The 22,212-nt window shown below is 38.8% G+C and overlaps 1 long non-coding RNA gene across 1 annotated transcript in view; it reads left to right on the top strand.

The window, feature by feature from the left end:
* Positions 1–5,790, top strand: part of LOC128644230 (uncharacterized) — an 8,076-nt gene extending 2,286 nt beyond the window's left edge. The window contains exon 2 of the long non-coding RNA XR_008399959.1: positions 4,924–5,790. This is a non-coding gene — a long non-coding RNA (uncharacterized LOC128644230). The remainder of the gene's footprint in view (positions 1–4,923) is intronic.
* The last annotated feature ends 16,422 nt before the right edge of the window (positions 5,791–22,212 follow it).

Raw genomic sequence — 22,212 nt, forward strand, 5'->3', positions numbered from 1 at the left:
TAGTTTGTCACTTGTTGTGTCACACAGGTAACGTATTTTACTTGGGATATAATTCTTTACACAATGAGATAGATATAGTTTATTAGTTTGTCACTTGTTGTGTCACACAGGTAATGTATTTTACTTGGGATATAATTCTTTACACAATGAGATAGATATAGTTATATTAGTTTGTCACTTGCTGTGTCACACAGGTAATGTATTTTACTTGGGATATAATTCTTTACACAATGAGATAGATATAGTTTATTAGTTTGTCACTTGTTGTGTCACACAGGTAATGTATTTTACTTGGGATATAATTCTTTACACAAAGAGATAGATATAGTTATATTAGTTTGTCACTTGTTGTGTCACACAGGTAACGTATTTTACTTGGGTTATAATTCTTTACACAATGAGATAGATATAGTTATATTAGTTTGTCACTTGTTGTGTCACACAGGTAACGTATTTTACTTGGGATATAATTCTTTACACAATGAGATAGATATAGTTTATTAGTTTGTCACTTGTTGTGTCACACAGGTAACGTATTTTACTTGGGATATAATTCTTTACACAATGAGATAGATATAGTTTATTAGTTTGTCACTTGTTGTGTCACACAGGTAACGTATTTTATTTGGGATATAATTCTTTACACAATGAGATAGATATAGTTATATTAGTTTGTCACTTGTTGTGTCACACAGGTAACGTATTTTACTTGGGATATAATTCTTTACACAATGAGATAGATATAGTTTATTAGTTTGTCACTTGTTGTGTCACACAGGTAATGTATTTTACTTGGGATATAATTCTTTACACAATGAGATAGATATAGTTATACTAGTTTGTCACTTGCTGTGTCACACAGGTAACGTATTTTACTTGGGATATAATTCTTTACACAATGAGATAGATATAGTTTATTAGTTTGTCACTTGTTGTGTCACACAGGTAACGTATTTTACTTGGGATATAATTCTTTACACAATGAGATAGATATAGTTTATTAGTTTGTCACTTGTTGTGTCACACAGGTAACGTATTTTATTTGGGATATAATTCTTTACACAATGAGATAGATATACTTTATTAGTTTGTCACTTGTTGTGTCACACAGGTAACGTATTTTACTTGGGATATAATTCTTTACACAATGAGATAGATATAGTTTATTAGTTTGTCACTTGTTGTGTCACACAGGTAACGTATTTTACTTGGGATATAATTCTTTACACAATGAGATAGATATAGTTTATTAGTTTGTCACTTGTTGTGTCACACAGGTAATGTATTTTACTTGGGATATAATTCTTTACACAATGAGATAGATATAGTTATATTAGTTTGTCACTTGCTGTGTCACACAGGTAATGTATTTTACTTGGGATATAATTCTTTACACAATGAGATAGATATAGTTATATTTGTTTGTCACTTGTTGTGTCACACAGGTAATGTATTTTACTTGGGATATAATTCTTTACACAATGAGATAGATATAGTTTATTAGTTTGTCACTTGTTGTGTCACACAGGTAATGTATTTTACTTGGGATATAATTCTTTACACAATGAGATAGATATAGTTTATTAGTTTGTCACTTGTTGTGTCACACAGGTAACGTATTTTACTTGGGATATAATTCTTTACACAATTAGATATTTGACTCACAGCTTTCTTGTAATGTGCAGGATACAATATCTCACTGCTATAACTTAATACCGGGGATTGCTGGGTTACTTGCGTATTTAGTGTGAGACAATAGCCATTGGTTTTGGTGAGATTAAGTTAAAAGAGCTTGTTGTTATTGCTCTATTGTTTGTTTATAACCATGTGAGTATTTTGAAACATGTTCTTTCTGAACCATGAGATTTTAATTCTGATTTCATGTCCCTTTAAGACAAATAGGCCGTTGGTCAGATACAATATTGGAGTCCCATAAACCCATAAAATCAGTGGACAAACCTGCTGTGCATTATGGGTTGCATATGTAATGGTGCTATCTGGGTGAACACCACGTACTGGAGGTTACTTATGGTATCTCTTGGGGTCTCAGCTAGAAGAGAGGAAATACTGACCAATTCTAGCTCTGCAGAATCTGTTGGCGCTCTACAAATACCTGATAATAATAATAATAATAATAAATATAAATGCTTATTCTTTACTAGGGCCCACCTCTAGTGCTTAGACAGGTGCTTAGGATCAGTTGTATCTAGTCCGGTTCTGTGTAGAACATACAGGTGTAAAACACACACTTAGCTATAGCTTGAGGACAAATTCTAACTGCTGCCTGTCTGGTAACAATGAAATTACACAACAATCTTTAAATCCAGCAAAGAGGTTAAACACATATTTAGAATTTCATACCAGCCGTGGTCCTGAGCTGCTGCTGAGCAGGGCATGGTTGGTGAGCCAATCAGCACCACAAACGTATGTAATAGCGAATGTTAGAACATTATACTGTTCCTTTAAGAGCTCCAAAACTAACAGGTCACTTGCACTGCTTTATCTATTAGTGCAAATGAGATTTCTTTAGTAAATAGCATCATGTGAAACAGACAGTGTCAGTAAATTACATACATACATGTGTTAGGGCTGTCATAACATAACAGCTATAGGCCTCTAGTTATCAATGTCTGTCGGACCTGATCCGACAGTGCGGATCAGGTCCGACAGACATCGCTGAATACGGCGAGCAAAACGCTCTCCATATTCAGCATTGCACCAGCAGATCACAAGAGCTGCTGGTGCAACGCCGCCCCCTGCAGACTCGCATACTCGATCGGGTTGATTTCCGGCGATGTCTGTCCGCCTGCTCAGAGCAGGCGACAGGTTATGGAGCAGCGGTCTTTGTGACCGCTGCTTCATAACTGCTGTTTCTGGCGAGTCTGCAGGCTCGCCAGAAAAACGGGGCATCAAGCTGCATACGGAGCTTGTTACATATGCCCCATAGTATTTAAACACTGAATATAACCCTTTTATTATGGGAGCTGCCATTTTGTAACCTAGGTTACACTGCGTGTAGATTTCAACATGGCATCACCCATGACTAGAGGGATGTGGGAAATAGCCTTAATACTGTGCTAAATGTATTTAGTGCACACAGTTTATTTATATTTACAGATATCAGAGATTCCTATTTGTTTATTTATTAAGCACATATAATAATAATGATTAATGTATTTTTATCAGACTTCCTCTTGTATCGGGGCTCCTGGAACAAGTGAGGAGCGCTGCCCGTCCCCTAGGGATGCGGCAAGCCCAGCCCTTACAGAACTTACCATGTCACTAGGTGTGGAAATTCCTTTAGTGACATTTTCTGTAATAATAATGCACAGTTCACTTACTCTTCACCTTTGTTATCTTTGTGAGTCAGTAACAAAATATCAGCTCTCTTTTTACAGGAGATTTTCTTGGCACAAATAAACATTTTCTGAAAGAACTGACAAAGCTGTTATATAATACAGATGGGCAAACGGAACATTATTAAAGGGACAGAAAAGTCCAAATTAAACTTAAATTTACTGGATAGAGCATGAACTTTTAACCAACTTTCCAATTTACTTCTTTTATCAATTTTACTTACTTCTTAGTAACCTTTGTCTGTCTCTCCTGATTGGCTGATCGGCTGTGTTCTGCTTGGGAACTGCTTTACCTGAGTATTTAACTTTTTTTAATGATTAGGGGGATCCTTACTGGCTGATAAGAAAAACTCCCACACGTCAGTTGGTGGACAATAACAAACTCACAAGCATGAAATAAAATCAGCACAGTAACATCTATATATTTTTTTTCTTTTAACTAATTCAGTTTGAAATGTCCTTGTATAGATGGAAAGGCAAAAGCACTGTAATATCCCTTTAATTGATGTAGTAACACTCGGGGGGGGAGGCAAGTGGTTTAAAGAGAGAGGATAGGTACTGCTCAGACAGGTTAATGGCATATTGAAGAGGGTCACTAAAGCAGCATTAGCGTGAGGTCTATTCATTTATTATTTTAAAGGGACATTTTAATTTAAAAATCATGTGCCCTAATTAATTAGATTGTGTCATTTTTTCAACACTTGCTCGAGAGTACTATGTGTATAACACCCACAAAGTCCTGTTTATAAGGACACTTCCAATAAGCCATTCAGAAGCAATAGTCACACATGATCACCAATCACTCACTTGCAGTTACCAAGGGGGTCTTTATTTATGGGTTTAACAGCTTTGCTGGGGTTGAACAAATACTATAATCAGTAATACAAACATTACATTACTAATTAAATTATGCATTTTGCAATATTTTGACAATTTAAGTGGGAAGGAGGAATTGAATTCTAACAAGACTCAGATACATTTGCGTAGTTGAGGGATGACTGCCTACTGTAATAGCTTGTTATCTGTATATTATATATTATAGTTTAGCTGGTGTTAGCAATAAACTGAATTACAGTGAATTAACTGAGAACTGTTGTTGGGCCTATTCTAAAAATGAGTACGAATTCTCAGCATGTTTGTGAACACATAGGGGTATATTTATCAAAGTGCGAGCGGACATGATATGATGTAGCGTATCATGTCCGCTGCACATCAATAAATGCTGACAGCATACGCTGCTGGCATTTATCATTGCACAAGCAGTTCACCAGAACTGCTTGTGCAATACCGCCCCCTGCAGATTTGCGGCCAATCAGCTGCTAGCGGGGGTGTCAATCAGTCAGATCATATTCGATCGGGTTGATTTCTGACCCCCGCCTCAGAGCAGGCGGACAAGTTATGGAACTTGATAATTCGGCCCCATAGACAGTTCTCTCACAAATTCTCACAGTTCTCAGTTATAAATTTAAGTCAGTTTTCTAGCCACTTTCTAGTAATATGCAGTTGATATAATTTATATTTATGATTTCTTATAAAATGTGTTTCATTCTATATTATTTATTTACAGATTAAACTAAATGCAGTGCCATGGAGTGGCGTCTACTGAATATAAACTGAGTTCAGCATCTACGTGCCAGCCTGAATATGCATCGTCAGCACAGGGTGTATAAAGCTAGCTGCAAACACTATGGCTTCATATTCTCCAGGACCGAAGCTGAGTGATTATCAAATCCTCACTGACATGGAGAGAAATCATGGCAAAAAAACAGGGGGTTCTCAGCATTAAAGTGTAACGTAGATGTCTCGCCTTCACCCTGTATAGCGAGATAAACTAAACTAAAATTTGCCTCTAAAATTCTTTAAGAGCTCCGACAGTACCGAAGAATCTTCTTAGATAATCTCGTTAGACCACCGCTCATCCACTGATCGGCCTATTTCCTCTGATTCTACAGCCCAGAACAACGGAAATGAAAGCACTTACCTTCACCCATGAAGACTTATTACCTGCTCCGCTAAATCACTCACCAGTGCCAAAACACAACCTGCTTTTCTCCATAAGGACATCTGCAATCACAAAATACATTTCAAATGTTGAAGGATGTAGAGAAAAATATGAAGTACAAAAGAAATTATCTACCTCACCTTATTGACTGCAACGTGAAGGATTTGTGGAATGAAAACACTAACAAAAAAAGCATTTTATAATATAAACTTCACAACAATTTGTTCTATAAATTACCTATTATCCATAATAATTTCAATACATGTACATTTCTGTATCAGATCTAATATATATATATATATATATACACACTGATATACACTGATAATAAGCATGCTGCACTTTATAATTATATTGTGTATACGCTGGCAGTGATGTGAGGTTCTATATACCCTGAGTACACTGCTCTGTATAAATATCATACATATGCTGGGTGATGGAATATTTATGCACTAATAGTGACCACGCTGCACTGTATAATGATTATGAGTATCTATACACTGATAGTGACCACGCTGCACTGTATAATGATAATAAGTATCTATACACTGATCAGACCACGCTGCACTGTATAATGATAATAAGTATCTATACACTGATCAGACCACGCTGCACTGTATAATGATAATAAGTATCTATACACTGATCAGACCACGCTGCACTGTATAATGATAATAAGTATCTATACACTGATCAGACCACGCTGCACTGTATAATGATAATGAGCATCTATACACTGATCAGACCACGCTGCACTGTATAATGATAATGAGCATCTATACACTGATAGTGACCACGCTGCACTGTATAATGATAATAAGTATCTATACACTGATCAGACCACGCTGCACTGTATAATGATAATAAGTATCTATACACTGATCAGACCACGCTGCACTGTATAATGATAATAAGTATCTATACACTGATCAGACCACGCTGCACTGTATAATGATAATAAGTATCTATACACTGATCAGACCACGCTGCACTGTATAATGATAATGAGCATCTATACACTGATAGTGACCACGCTGCACTGTATAATGATAATGAGCATCTATACACTGATAGTGACCACGCTGCACTGTATAATGATAATAAGTATCTATACACTGATCAGACCACGCTGCACTGTATAATGATAATAAGTATCTATACACTGATCAGACCACGCTGCACTGTATAATGATAATGAGCATCTATACACTAATAATGAGCACGCTGCACTGTATAATGATAATGAGCAACTATACACTGATAGTGACCACGCTGCACTGTATAATGATAATAAGTATCTATACACTGATCAGACCACGCTGCACTGTATAATGATAATAAGTATCTATACACTGATCAGACCACGCTGCACTGTATAATGATAATGAGTATCTATACACTGATCAGACCACGCTGCACTGTATAATGATAATGAGCATCTATACACTGATAGTGACCACGCTGCACTGTATAATGATAATGAGCATCTATACACTGATAGTGACCACGCTGCACTGTATAATGATAATGAGCATCTATACACTGATAGTGACCACGCTGCACTGTAAAATGATGTGAGTATCTATACACTGATCAGACCACGCTGCACTGTATAATGATAATGAGCATCTATACACTGATCAGACCACGCTGCACTGTATAATGATAATGAGCATCTATACACTGATAGTGACCACGCTGCACTGTATAATGATAATGAGCATCTATACACTGATCAGACCACGCTGCACTGTATAATGATAATGAGCATCTATACACTGATAGTGACCACGCTGCACTGTATAATGATGTGAGTATCTATACACTGATCAGACCACGCTGCACTGTATAATGATAATGAGCATCTATACACTGATAGTGACCACGCTGCACTGTATAATGATAATGAGCATCTATACACTGATAGTGACCACGCTGCACTGTATAATGATAATGAGCATCTATACACTGATCAGACCACGCTGCACTGTATAATGATAATGAGCATCTATACACTGATAGTGACCACGCTGCACTGTATAATGATGTGAGTATCTATACACTGATCAGACCACGCTGCACTGTATAATGATAATGAGCATCTATACACTGATAGTGACCACGCTGCACTGTATAATGATAATGAGCATCTATACACTGTTAGTGACCACGCTGCACTGTATAATGATAATGAGCATCTATACACTGATAGTGACCACGCTGCACTGTATAATGATGTGAGTATCTATACACTGATCAGACCACGCTGCACTGTATAATGATAATGAGCATCTATACACTGATAGTGACCACGCTGCACTGTATAATGATAATGAGCATCTATACACTGATAGTGACCACGCTGCACTGTATAATGATAATGAGCATCTATACACTGATCAGACCACGCTGCACTGTATAATGATAATGAGCATCTATACACTGATCAGACCACGCTGCACTGTATAATGATAATGAGCATCTATACACTGATAGTGACCACGCTGCACTGTATAATGATGTGAGTATCTATACACTGATCAGACCACGCTGCACTGTATAATGATAATGAGCATCTATACACTGATCAGACCACGCTGCACTGTATAATGATAATGAGCATCTATACACTGATAGTGACCACGCTGCACTGTATAATGATAATGAGCATCTATACACTGATCAGACCACGCTGCACTGTATAATGATAATGAGCATCTATACACTGATAATGAGCACGCTGCACTGTATAATGATAATGAGCATCTATACACTGATAGTGACCACGCTGCACTGTATAATGATAATGAGCATCTATACACTGATCAGACCACGCTGCACTGTATAATGATAATGAGCATCTATACACTGATAGTGACCACGCTGCACTGTATAATGATGTGAGTATCTATACACTGATCAGACCACGCTGCACTGTATAATGATAATGAGCATCTATACACTGATAGTGACCACGCTGCACTGTATAATGATAATGAGCATCTATACACTGATAGTGACCACGCTGCACTGTATAATGATAATGAGCATCTATACACTGATAGTGACCACGCTGCACTGTATAATGATGTGAGTATCTATACACTGATCAGACCACGCTGCACTGTATAATGATAATGAGCATCTATACACTGATAGTGACCACGCTGCACTGTATAATGATAATGAGCATCTATACACTGATAGTGACCACGCTGCACTGTATAATGATAATGAGCATCTATACACTGATCAGACCACGCTGCACTGTATAATGATAATGAGCATCTATACACTGATAGTGACCACGCTGCACTGTATAATGATGTGAGTATCTATACACTGATCAGACCACGCTGCACTGTATAATGATAATGAGCATCTATACACTGATAGTGACCACGCTGCACTGTATAATGATAATGAGCATCTATACACTGATCAGACCACGCTGCACTGTATAATGATAATGAGCATCTATACACTGATAGTGACCACGCTGCACTGTATAATGATAATGAGCATCTATACACTGATAGTGACCACGCTGCACTGTATAATGATAATGAGCATCTATACACTGATAGTGACCACGCTGCACTGTATAATGATGTGAGTATCTATACACTGATCAGACCACGCTGCACTGTATAATGATAATGAGCATCTATACACTGATAGTGACCACGCTGCACTGTATAATGATAATGAGCATCTATACACTGATCAGACCACGCTGCACTGTATAATGATAATGAGTATCTATACACTGATAGTGACCACGCTGCACTGTATAATGATAATGAGCATCTATACACTGATCAGACCACGCTGCACTGTATAATGATAATGAGCATCTATACACTGATCAGACCACGCTGCACTGTATAATGATAATGAGCATCTATACACTGATAGTGACCCCGCTGCACTGTATAATGATGTGAGTATCTATACACTGATCAGACCACGCTGCACTGTATAATGATAATGAGCATCTATACACTGATCAGACCACGCTGCACTGTATAATGATAATGAGCATCTATACACTGATAGTGACCACGCTGCACTGTATAATGATAATGAGCATCTATACACTGATCAGACCACGCTGCACTGTATAATGATAATGAGCATCTATACACTGATAGTGACCACGCTGCACTGTATAATGATGTGAGTATCTATACACTGATCAGACCACGCTGCACTGTATAATGATAATGAGCATCTATACACTGATAGTGACCACGCTGCACTGTATAATGATAATGAGCATCTATACACTGATCAGACCACGCTGCACTGTATAATGATAATGAGCATCTATACACTGATAATGAGCACGCTGCACTGTATAATGATAATGAGCATCTATACACTAATAATGAGCACGCTGCACTGTATAATGATAATGAGCATCTATACACTGATAGTGACCACGCTGCACTGTATAATGATAATAAGTATCTATACACTGATCAGACCACACTGCACTGTATAATGATAATGAGCATCTATACACTGATAGTGACCACGCTGCACTGTATAATGATAATAAGTATCTATACACTGATCAGACCACGCTGCACTGTATAATGATAATGAGCATCTATACACTGATAGTGACCACGCTGCACTGTATAATGATAATAAGTATCTATACACTGATCAGACCACGCTGCACTGTATAATGATAATAAGTATCTATACACTGATCAGACCACGCTGCACTGTATAATGATAATGAGCATCTATACACTAATAATGAGCACACTGCACTGTATAATGATAATGAGCATCTATTCACTGATAGTGACCACAAACACACGCCTATGTATAGACTGGCTGCTATGGGCCCCCAGCCCTTGGGCCCTGGTGCCTTTGTGTCTGCTGCACCAGCTAGTTCTGACCCTAGTACATTTCTAAAGCATCAATACCTAACTTACAAAACTTGCTCCATACATTTCAGTAAGGTCAATTGCTCCATAACATCAGAGCTGTCATTATATGATTTCTGCAGCCCATGCAGACGTCTAACCCCTAAGGATCGTCTACAGCATTTCAGCAGAGCTAAAGTCAGAAGAAACCGCTTTGTGTAAGAGTAAAGCTCAATACTCTTCTGTGATCTTTCACACTACACCCACTGTATTAAAGCACTTTATAAGGTTAAAACCTCTCACTCACTGACGGCTCCGTACATTTCCATCTGGTGTCTCCCATTACGTTCTATAGGGAATCATATGCTGTTCTCATATCCACTTCTATAGCAGCAAATCTCAGATCATTTGTTTACATTGATATCATTGCTATTTTCATTTTATAATTCTAGAAGATTCTTGTATTTATTATTTATTTATTTGCAGAGATTTTTGTATTTACTCTTCTGTGTCTTTGGGATTTTTTTCTACTTTTAGGAAACGACTTGAATAAAATATTTTCAAATACATCTTTGTATAGTTATTTATTTTTATTTTTTTATTTGTGTGTTAAATAGTAGTTTTAAAAATATTGGAAAGAGATTAAAACCTGAGATCTATAATTTGTATAAAAATGGAAAAACACTTTTTTAGGAAAATCGCTTTTTCTACTTAGGGCAACATTTATCACAGAAAAATCAACAGAAATCACCATTTTTTGCACTAAAAACGGGCACATATTACATTGGATATTAATGAAAAGCTTTTGCACCATAAGGGGAAGATTACATATGCGGTGCAGGCTTCAGTCTTACTGTTGAAACCCACGTCACCCGTAATTTCACCAGCCGTTCATAAAGGGCCGTAAGTCGGATAAACTAGCGATGTCCAAAAATGTGAGTAAATAAAAATCTCTGAAGTCGCCAGTGACTTACGGCCAGTGACATGTTAGAAACTGCTGGCGCCTAAGAAAAAAAAAAAAAAATTAAATCTCCCATAAAAGTCTAACCCGGCTCCCAAAAATAAACCTGACACATAAAACCCCTATATCTGCCATCACCCCCATATCGGAACTAATAATAAATGTATTAACCCCTAAACCGACAACCCCCCACAGCGCAATATGCCTAATAAAACTATTAACCCCTTATCCGCCATTCACCCACATCGCAATCTACCTATAAAAACTATTAACCCCTAATCCGCCATTAACCCACATCACAACAAACCTTAGAAATCTATTAACCCCTAATCCGCCAAACCCCCACAACGCAAATAACTAATTCAATTACTAAGCACCTAACCTAACACCCCCTAACCTAACATCCCCTAAATTAACCCTAATTACCTAAATTAAAAAATACTAAATTACAATTAAAATAAAAAAGCTAAAATTACTTAGATAAAAAAAATATAAAAAAACATACGGCTAGATTACGAGTTTGGCGTTAGCCTTAATAAGCAGCGTTGAGAGGTCCCAATGCTGCTTTTTAACGCCCGCTGGTATTACGAGTCTGGCAGGTAAAGGTGTACCGCTCACTTTTTTTGAGACTCGAAAGTACTGCAAATCCACTTACGTCAATTGCATATCCTATCTTTTCAATGGGATTTTCCTAATGCCAGTATTACGAGTCTTCCTAAAAGTGAGCGGTACACCCTCTCCTGTCAAGTCTCCTACCGCCTTTGAAAGTCAGTAGTTAAGAGTTTTACGCTACAAAGCTGTAGCATAAAACGCTTAACTAAAGTGCTAAAAAGTACACTAACACCCATAAACTACCTATTGACCCCTAAACCGAGGCCCCCACCACTTCGCAAACACTAAAATAAAAATTTTAACCCCTAATCTGCTGAACCGGACATCGCCGCCACTATAATAAATATATCAACCCCTAAATCGCCGCACTCCCGCCTCGCAAATACTTGTTAAATTTTATTAATCCCTAATCTGCTGTCCCTAACATCGCCGACACCTACCTACATTTATTAACCCCTAATCTGCCACCCCCAACGTCGCCGCCACTATATAAAATGTATTAACCCCTAAACCTAAGTCTAACCCTAACCCTAACACCCCTTAACTTTAATATAATTTAAATAAATCTAAATAAAATTCCTATCATTAACTAAATTATTCCTATTTAAAACTAAATTCTTACCTGTAAAATAAACCCTAAGATAGCTACAATATAACTAATACTTACATTTTAGCTAGCTTAGGTTTATTTTTATTTTACAGGCAACTTTGTATTTATTTTAACTAGGTAGAATAGTTACTAAATAGATATTGACTATTTAATAACTACCTAGATAAAATAAAGACAAATTTACCTGTAAAATAAAACCTAACCTAAGTTACAATTACACCTAACACTACACTATAATTAAATTAATTCCCTAAACTAAATACAATTAAATAAAATAAAGTACAAAAGAAAAAAAAACACTAAATTACAGAAAATAATAAAATAATTACAATTTTTTTAAACTAATTACACCTAATCTAATCCCCCCAAAATAATAAAAATCTTACCATATACTAAATTACAAATAGCCCTTAAAAGAGCTTTTTGCGAGGCATTGCCCCGAAGTAATCAGCTCTTTTACCTGGAAAAAAAGAACAATACCCCCCCAACATTACAACCCACCACCCTCACACCCAACCCTACTCTAAAACCCACCCAATACCCCCTTAATAAAACCTAACACTAACCCCTTGAAGATCACCCTACCTTGAGAAGTCTTCACACAACCGGGCCAAAGTCCTCAACAAAGCCAGAAGAAGAGGTCCTCCAGACGGGCAGAAGTCTTCATTTAATCCGGGCAGAAGAGGTCCTCCACACGGGCAGAAGTCTTCATCCAGACGGCATCTTCTATCTTCATCCATCCGGCATGGAGCGGGTCCATCTTCAAGACATCCGACGCGGAGCATCCTCTTCGTTCTTGATCCAACGACTGAATGACGTCATCCAAGATGGCGTCCCTTGAATTCCGATTGGCTGATAGAATTCTATCAGCCAATTGGAATTAAGGTAGAAAAAATCCTATTGGCTGATGCAATCAGCCAATAGGATTGAGCTCTCATTCTATTGGCTGATCCAATCAATAGAAACATAGAATATGACGGTGATAAGAACCAAAAAGGCACATCAAGTCTACACATATTACATATTACATGTTACTTATAACTTAGTATAGCTTTATGTATGTCCCATCAAGTCTACACATATTACATGTTACTTATTACTTAGTATAGCCTTATGTATGTCCCATCAAGTCTACCCATATTACATGTTACTTATTACTTAGTATAGCCTTATGTATGTCCCATCAAGTCTACACATATTACAAGTTACTTATTACTTAGGATAGCCTTATGTATGTCCCATCAAGTCTACACATATTACATGTTACTTATTACTTAGTATAGCCTTATGTATGTCCCATCAAGTCTACACATATTACATGTTACTTATTACTTAGTATAGTCTTATGTATGTCCCATCAAGTCTACACATATTACATGTTACTTATTACTTAGTATAGCCTTATGTATGTCCCATCAAGTCTACACATATTACATGTTACTTATTACTTAGGATAGCCTTATGTATGTCCCATCAAGTCTACCCATGTCAGGTTCTGAGTGGTGTTGAACTGTAAATAGTGAATCACAACTGCAGACCAGAATGAGTATGTTGTTAATATATTAAGTGAGTCTCCTGTTATCTTGTTACAGGAGATAGTTATCAGTGAATCAGACTGCAGTTTGCAGGTAGCAGCAGTATAGTAGTTTGTATACAATGTGATGACGTGCCATGGATATGTTACTTTCCCCAGCATCTTGTTGGTGGGAGCAGTAACAACGTACATATTGTTCTATCCATTGGTTGACTCTCTCGGTCTGACCGTTTGTTTGTGGATGGAAAGCCGTGCTATACCGGTGGTCTATCTTTAAAACGGAGCACAAGTGTCTCCAACATCTGGAGGTGAATTGTGATCCCCTGTCAGAAACTATGATCGAAGGTAAGCCATGGAGACGTACAACATGTTTTAATAATAGAGCTGCGGTTTCTGTAGCTGTGGGTAGTTTGTGATGAGGAATAAAGTGAGCCATCTTCGTGAGGAAGTCCACCACTACCATGATGGTGTTGGAATGATTAGAGTCTGGTAGCTCCACAATGAAATCCAAACCAACTGTGTGCCTAGGCCTATCGGGTATCGGGAGTGGTTGGAGCTCGCCAAAAGGTTTGGATCTGTCGGACTTGGATACTGCACAAACTTGACAAGACTTGATGAAAGAATCCACAGTTTGTTGGAGCTTCGGCCACCAGAAATTTCTAGTAATGAGTTCACTGGTTTTTCGTATGCCTGTGTCAGATCCTGTCTCTAACAATTCAGGAGATGTCTCTCAGGTGATAATATGGATGATTCAAGTGAAACACAATTGCAGACTTTTAATAAAATGATTGGGTTTTGTTTCACCAAGTTATGAGTATTTGATTTGCCAAGACTAAGATTTAGTTAGAGCCACAGTTCATATCAATCATATTCTATGAAAGTCTATATGTGACAAGTATATAATATTTTACTGTGTAGTAACAGTGTCGATAATTCAGAGTAACAGTGTAAGGTATTTTTACCTGATGTATTAATTCAGCAACTTCTGTGAGCCGATAGTCCTCTCCGTGAATGCTGAGAAAAGTCTTCGGTAGCTACCGGAAGTGAGGTCAGTGAAGGTGAATCCGAATCTGCAGCGTCTGTGATTACAGCGTGTAAGGCATCTCCGGTAGATAGAAACCTTGTATCCAATAAGGTATTTAATAAATGTAGCAATATGTTGTCACAATATTCAAAGAGAAAGTATCAAAATTTAATGAAGAAGGAAAATTGTATCCAAAGAAATAGAGCAAGATAACGCTCTAGGTAATTGTAAATCCAAAGCTTGAGCAAAACGAAGTGTTCACTTTCAAAATACTAAGCACTGTGTGATAAGTGCGGCAAAGTTAAATAAGGGGAGGTATCCAATAAGGAGAAAGTGAGGATTTAAAGCAACAGTAATGTGAGTCCTTACAGCCTGGGTGACCTGCGAGGGGAGAATCATGGTGTTCTTTGAGAATGTCCTGTCTCAATGTTGGGGGAACATATATTTTACCATTCACAAGATTGATACCTCTTGAATCAGGTTGCTGTAGGTTTTTTGAAAGAGTGGTGTCAGCCTTTTGATGAGCACATAGTGTAGAGGAAGCAAGATTGGAGAACCCCATGAAGTGATGGGGATTTAGGATACTTGAGTGTTCGGTAGAGTAGCTTGGACGCTGTAAGTGTCTGGATAAAGAATCTGCCTTCCCGTTTTTTCTACCAGGTCGGTAGGTGATCTGAAAATTAAACCTAGTAAAAAACAAACTCCAACGTGCCTGTCGGGCCGAGAGCGTTTTACAAGTTTGGAGGTACTCCAAATTTCTATGTCAGTGTAGATCAGAATCGGGAGGATAGTTCCTTCCAATAGGTGCCTCCAATGCTCCAGAGCTGACTTGATAACCAAAAGTTCTTTCTCCCCGATAGCATAATTATGTTCAGCAGGCGTCATTAGCCTAGAGTAGAAAGCCACGGGATGTATGGGGTTCTGATGGGGATTTACGCTGTGATAGAATTGCCCCGAGAGCATACTCCGAAGCGTCAACCTCTAGAATGAACTGGAGTTTTGTATCCGGGAAGCGAAGAATGGGAGCGTGGTGAAACTTCGTTTGAGAGAAGAAAAAGATTTTTCTGACTCTAGATCCCAGATAAACTGCTTATGGGGACCCCAGTAAGAGTGTTGAGGGGTTTTGCGATCTTGGAGAAATTTTTTATAAACTTTCGATAGAAGTTGGCGAAGCCAAGGAAGCGTTGAACATCCTTTTTACAACGAGGTGTAGGCCAGTTGAGTATAGCTTCAATCTTCTCATCTTCCATCTTAACTCCTGATGCAGAAATGTTATAACCTAGGAAAGTTATTTCATTGGAATGAAATGTGCACTTCTCTAACTTGGCATATAAGCGGTGAGTCCTAAGTCTGCCCAAAACCCAACGAACATGCTTTTTATGCTCTTCTATGGAGTTGGAGTAGATAAGGATGTCATCCAAATAAATAACTACGCATACGTCCAATAAGTCCCTGAAGACATCATTAATGAAGTATTGGAACGTAGCGGGGGCGTTGCAGAGCCCGAATGGCATCACCAAATACTCATAAAGACCGTATCTTGTGCGGAAAAGCGGTGAGGCCACTCATCTCCTTCCCTGATCCTAATGAGGTTGTACGCGCCTCTAAGATCTAGCTTGGTGGAAACAGTAGCCTTACTGAGGCGTTCGACCAGTTCAGGAATCAAGGGAAGGGGATACCTGTTCTTTTTGGTCCTTCTATCAACTCACGATAGTCGATTATGGGGCGTAAAGAGTTGTCTTTGTTTTTCACGAAAAACATCCCAGCTCCTGCCGGGGAAGTAGAAGGTCGGATGAAACCCTTCTTCAGATTTTCTTCCAAGTAACCCTTTAAATGATCCAGTTCAGGTTGTGAGAGTGGATATATGTTCCATAGGGAATGTTCGATCCAGGTAACAATTCAATAGGACAGTCATATATCCGGTGTGGGGGCAGAGATTCTGCTTGTTTTTTGTTAAAAACATCTTGGAAATCCTGATATTCAACGGGGATCGTTGGGTTTGAAACATGGTAGTAAATTCTGTTGTGGATAACAGGTCTCAATGCAATAATTAGAATTTAAGTCGACTTGTAGGGACTGCCAGCATATCGAGGGTTGATGTTGTTGCAACCAGGACAACCCCAAGACAATAGGGAATAATGGGGGAAGGTATGACATCAAGCAAAGAAATTCAGTATGCCCCTTACCTATATTGACCTTAAGAGGAATGGTGGTGATTTGTGATAGGACCAGACCTCACCATTGAAACCATCAATAACACGAAGAGAGACGGGTGTTGCTTTCACACACAAGGGAATTTTATTTTTATTTACAAGGGATAAATCTATGAAGTTTGCATAGGCTCCTGAATCAATGATTGCTTCCGCCTGAAGAGCCTGGAGGTCCCACTGTAAGGATAAGGGGAGAGTACAGTAAGCAACAATCAGACAGCTTGTTGGTTAAACAATTCCTAGTAACTGTCAACTTACTTCTTTTCTGGCGTTGGAGCAGAGGGCAGTTTTTTTACTGGATGAGCAGGAGATGCGCAATACATGCAAAGGTCGTTCTGCAGTCTGCGGTGTCTTTCCTCTAGTGTGAGTGGGCCTTTTGTGAAGCCAATCTCCATGGGAACAGTGGAATCCTTTGTACTGTGGGAAGTTGAGGTCAGTCGTAGTGGAGTTTCTGACTGTTGTCTTTCGGAACGTCTCTCTGATTCTACGATCTATCTGTATGAGAGGTTCATGATACCTTCCAGAGTATTGTGGAGCTCAGTACGTGCTATTTCACCCTTGAGGATATCAGATAGTCCCAAACGATACTGATTCCGTAATGCAACCTCACTCCATTCAGAGTCTTTGATATACAGTTTAAATTCTGAGAGGTATTCCTCCACTGGACGTCTGCCCTGTCTGAGGGAACGCATCTTGGCTTCGGCCGTGAGCTGTTTTGAGTATCTTCATAAAGTAAGCTCATCTGTGTAAAAAAATCAGTCAAAGAAGTGAGCGTCGGATCATTATATTTCAAATAGATTATCGGCCCAAATCCTGGCTTCACCAGACAGAAAAGAAATCACAGTCATAACCTTTAGCCTCTCTGTATGATATGTCCTTGGCCGCATCTGGAACAAAAGGTAGCAGGCATTCCTGAATTGTCCTGAAATTCTTTCTGTCTCCTGAGAATCTTTCAGGTAGGGAGACTTGTGGTTCTGGAGTAATATCCCTTAAAGCTGTCCTCAAGGTATCATTCTGTAATTGGAGCTCTCTGAAAGCTTGTGAGAGTTGATCAACACGTTGTGTAAGGTTATATACAACGTTGGGGAGGTCTGCTGGATCCATTCTTAGGCCCAATTAATTATGTCAGGTTCTGAGTGGGTGTTGAACTGTAAATAGTGAATCACAACTGCAGACCAGAATGAGTATGTTGTTAATATATTTAAGTGAGTCTCCTGTTATCTTGTTACAGGAGATAGTTATCAGTGAATCAGACTGCAGTTTGCAGGTAGCAGCAGTATAGTAGTTTGTATACAATGTGATGACGTTGCCTTTTCCTGAACAAACAACTCACTTAGCTTAAGAAAAGTTCAGAGACTAGATTGGCTGAATGAACTGAGGCTGGAGAAGTGCTTGGAACTGCAGCGGCAGCGTCTGTGAGAGAGGAGAAGTGCTTGGAGCTGTAGCGGTAGCGTCTGTGAGAGAGGAGAGGTGCTTGGAGCTGCAGCGGCAGCGTGTCTGAAGGGTGTGTACGAAGTGACCAATCAGGACGTTAGAACTGCTGACAGGTTGAGTACACGGTGAGACGCCAGACAGTGAAACGGTTTGTAATCCGTGTAGGCAATGAGAAGCTGGAAACGGAATAGCCGGCAAATAAAACCCCGTTTTGTTAATCACAGATTCTCAGCAGTGAAGCGTTGAAAAAGGGGTCTAAATGTTTTACCGGATTCACAGTGGAATATCTTTGAGACTTGTAATGATTTCTCTATGTAGAGTAACAACAGTATCTGCGTGCTGGTAGATTGTTCAGTAACACAACCAAATTAATTGGCAGGTGAGAGGGGGAGGAGTAGCCTTATAAAGAGTTTGTTTAAAGGTACATACATTGCAGCAGATACCTGACACCCATATTACATGTTACTGTTTTCTTAGGATAGCCTTATGTATGTCCCATCAAGTTTACACATATTACATGTTACTTATAACTTAGTTAACCTTATGTATATCCCATCAAGTCTACCCATATTACATGTTACTTATTTACTTAGGATAGCCTTATGTATGTCCCATCAAGTCTACACATATTACATGTTACTTATTACTAAGTATAGCCTTATGCATGTCCCATCAAGTCTACACATATTACATGTTACTTATTACTTAGTATAGGCCTTATGTATGTCCCATTAAGTCTACACATATTACATGTTACTTATTACTTAGTATAGCCCTTATGTATGTCCCATCAAGTCTATATATACTACATGTTACTTATTACTTAGTATAACCTTATGTATGTCCCATCAAGTCTACACATATTACATGTTACTTATTACTTAGTATAGCCTTATGTATGTCCCATCAAGTCTAATATATATTACATGTTACTTATTACTTAGTATAACCTTATGTATGTCCCATCAAGTCTACACATATTACATGTTACTTATTACTTAGGATAGCCTTATGTATGTCCCATCAAGTCTAAATATATTACATGTTACTTATTACTTAGTATAGCCTTATGTATGTCCCATCAAGTCTATACATATTACATGTTACTTATTACTTAGTATAGCCTTATGTATGTCCCATCAAGTCTACACATATTACATGTTTACTTATTACTTAGTATAGCCTTATGTATGTCCCATCAAGTCTATATATATTACATGTTACTTATTACTTAGTATAGCCTTATGCATGTCCCATCAAGTCTACACATATTACATGTTACTTATTACTTAGTATAGCCTTATGTATGTCCCATCAAATCTATACATGCGATGTTCGATCCGCCCCCTATTCATCATCATTGAGTAATACTTTGACCCTGTACCTCACAGTCAGCAGGCACATTCCAGCCAATCAGCAGCAGACCCTCCCTCCCAGACCCTCCTACCTCCTGGATAGCCTCCATTTTAGATTCATTCGGAAGCTGCATTCTTAGGGAGAGGAGGGACAGTGTAGCTGATTAATAGGGAAATTGATAGCTAGGCTAGTGTATTCAGTGTCCACTACAGTCCTGAGGGACTCATCTGATCTCTGCTGTAAGGACAGCACCCCAAAAAGCCCTTTTTAGGGATGCTTTTTTTTTTTCCTGTGTAATCTAATTGCAGTTGCATGTCTGCCAGCGTGTGTGTCAGGCTCACAGCGTATACTGTGCCCACTTGCTCAGTGCCACCACTCATATCTGGTGTAACAGTAGTGAAGATTTAAAAAAAAAAAATACAATTTTGACTGTAATAGATTGAATAGCAGTTAGTTGTCTGCAAGCGTGTGTGTGTCAGGCCTACAGCGTCTACTCTGCCAACTTCTGCCAGTGCACAGTGCCACTCATATCTGTTGTCACAGTAGCTTGCATGCATAGTACAACTAATCAGAAAAAAAATGACAGGCAGAGGCAGGCCACCCCGCAGGGGCCGTCATGTTTGTGGTGCTGTGATTCCCTTTGGCCCTAGAATAATGCCCAGTGTTCAGAGGCCACGTACCCCTAACTCAAACATTTCTGAGGACATAGTTGACTGGCTAACACAGGACACCCAATCTTCTACAGCTTCCGCTTGGAACCTTGACGCACCATCCTCCCCCAGCTTAGCTTCGGGCACCTCTCAAGTTATCACTCGCCCGCCTGCCACCACCACCAACACTAGCACCACAGCCGCTTCACTTGATCTGTCAGAGGAGTTTATTTACACATCAGTTGGAAGAAATGAGTGATGCGCAACCATTATTGCCAGAGGATGTAGATAACAGGGATATGTCTCAGTCATGCAGCATTACACACATGGACGTAACAGGGATTAAACTGATAAGAATAGAACTACTTAACACACCACTCCTATCTGGTGGCACATTAGATTGCATGCGCAGTGCACTAAATTTGAAGTAGGAGGACCGACCAAGCATCTTTTTCCATCTCTCAGTTCCTAAAATCGATGCCATATACACGTCCCCTGATAGGGGACTTAACAGGGATTAAACTGATAGGAATAGTACTACTTATCACACCTTATAATAATGCAGAGAGAGGCAGCGCAGAGAGATGAGTCTGAAGAAGAGGTGTCAGAGGAGGAAGGTGGCTTTGAGGAGGTGAAAGACCAACACAGCAGGCGTCCCCGGGGGATTGTTGTCACCTTTCGGGGACCCTTGGTGTTTTGTACATGGCTGGGTGGAGAAAGAGACCTTCAATGACATCAGTGAGGACAAGGAACGGGACATGGCTAGCTTGGTATCCAACCTTGTGCAAATGGGGAGTTTGCGGTTGTATAAATGGACTGTTTGCGGTTGTTTGTGGTGTGTTAAAGGGACAGTCTAGGCCAAAATAAACTTTCATGATTCAGATAGAGCATGTAATTTTAAACAATTTTCCAATTTACTTTTATCACCAATTTTGCTTTGTTCTCTTGGTATTCTTAGTTGAAAGCTTAACCTAGGAGGTTCATATGCTAATTTCTTAGACCTTGAAGCCCACCTCTTTCAGATTGCATTTTAACAGTTTTTCACCACTAGAGGGTGTTAGTTCACGAATTTCATATAGATAACACTGTGCTCGTGCACGAGAAGTTTTCTGGGAGCAGGCACTGATTGGCTAGACTGCAAGTCTGTCAAAAGAACTAAAAAAAGGCGCAGTTTGCAGAGGCTTAGATACAAGATAATCACAGAGGTTAAAAGTATATTATTATAAATGTGTTAGTTATGCAAAACTGGGAAATGGGTAATAAAGGGATTATCTATCTTTTAAAACAATAAAAATTCTGGTGTAGACTGTCCCTTTAAACTGGGAGATTGGTCTGTCACTGTGAAGCGGGCGTAACCCTTACACTACCTGATCGATACAACATCATACCTGATGTTTTAAAGCACGTTATTCCAAACAATTTAGGAATGTTAGGTGATTTATGCCCTTTATGGATTAAAACCAGACTCTGCATCAACTATGTAATTTTCCATGGGAGTTTTGCCATGGATCCCCCTCCGGCATGCCACAGTCCAGGTGTTAATCCCCTTGAAACAACTTTTCCATCACTATTGTGGTCAG

This window comes from Bombina bombina, chromosome 1 (assembly GCF_027579735.1).
Source record: "Bombina bombina isolate aBomBom1 chromosome 1, aBomBom1.pri, whole genome shotgun sequence".
NCBI classification, from domain to species: domain Eukaryota; kingdom Metazoa; phylum Chordata; class Amphibia; order Anura; family Bombinatoridae; genus Bombina; species Bombina bombina.